The sequence below is a fragment of the Mizuhopecten yessoensis genome, unplaced genomic scaffold (genome assembly GCF_002113885.1).
Source record: "Mizuhopecten yessoensis strain PY_sf001 unplaced genomic scaffold, ASM211388v2 scaffold4849, whole genome shotgun sequence".
NCBI classification, from domain to species: Eukaryota; Metazoa; Mollusca; class Bivalvia; order Pectinida; family Pectinidae; genus Mizuhopecten; species Mizuhopecten yessoensis.
In genome coordinates this window covers 28,917-29,460 of record NW_018405752.1, presented here as the reverse complement: position 1 = coordinate 29,460, position 544 = coordinate 28,917, and positions in this window count along the sequence as shown.

Genomic DNA, 544 nt, shown 5'->3' with positions numbered 1-544 from the left:
ATTCTACTTTGTAACGTATTGTATTTGCCCCAAAATAAGCCTCACTCACAAATCAGCCCCCTTCCCACTTAGGCAAATGTCCAGGATGGGTGCCTGCAATTAAGTCCCCTTCCTAATGTTTTTCTCTCTTTAAAAAATTGCTTACTTGTATTTGGTGCCTGTTTTGACATGGCTCGGTTTTACACCTGAAGAAGGTTGGGTCCCTCATACAGCCATTGTCTATCATTCCTCGCATACAGTATGTCTTACCGACATCTTCAAGTTCTTCTCCACACCTGTGTGTCATCTCCATGCCTGTGTGAAAAAACATAGAAAGTGAAGCACCTGTCTCCTCCACACTTTTGTGTAAAACATAGAAAGTGAAGCACATGTCATCTCAACACCTGTGTGAAAAACATAGAAAGTGAAGCACCTGTCATTTCCACACCTGTGTGAAAAACATAGAAAGTGAAGCACCTGTCATTTCCACACCTGTGTGAAAAACATAGAAAGTGAAGCACATGTCATCTCAACACCTTTATTTATAATTACTACTGATAACCGA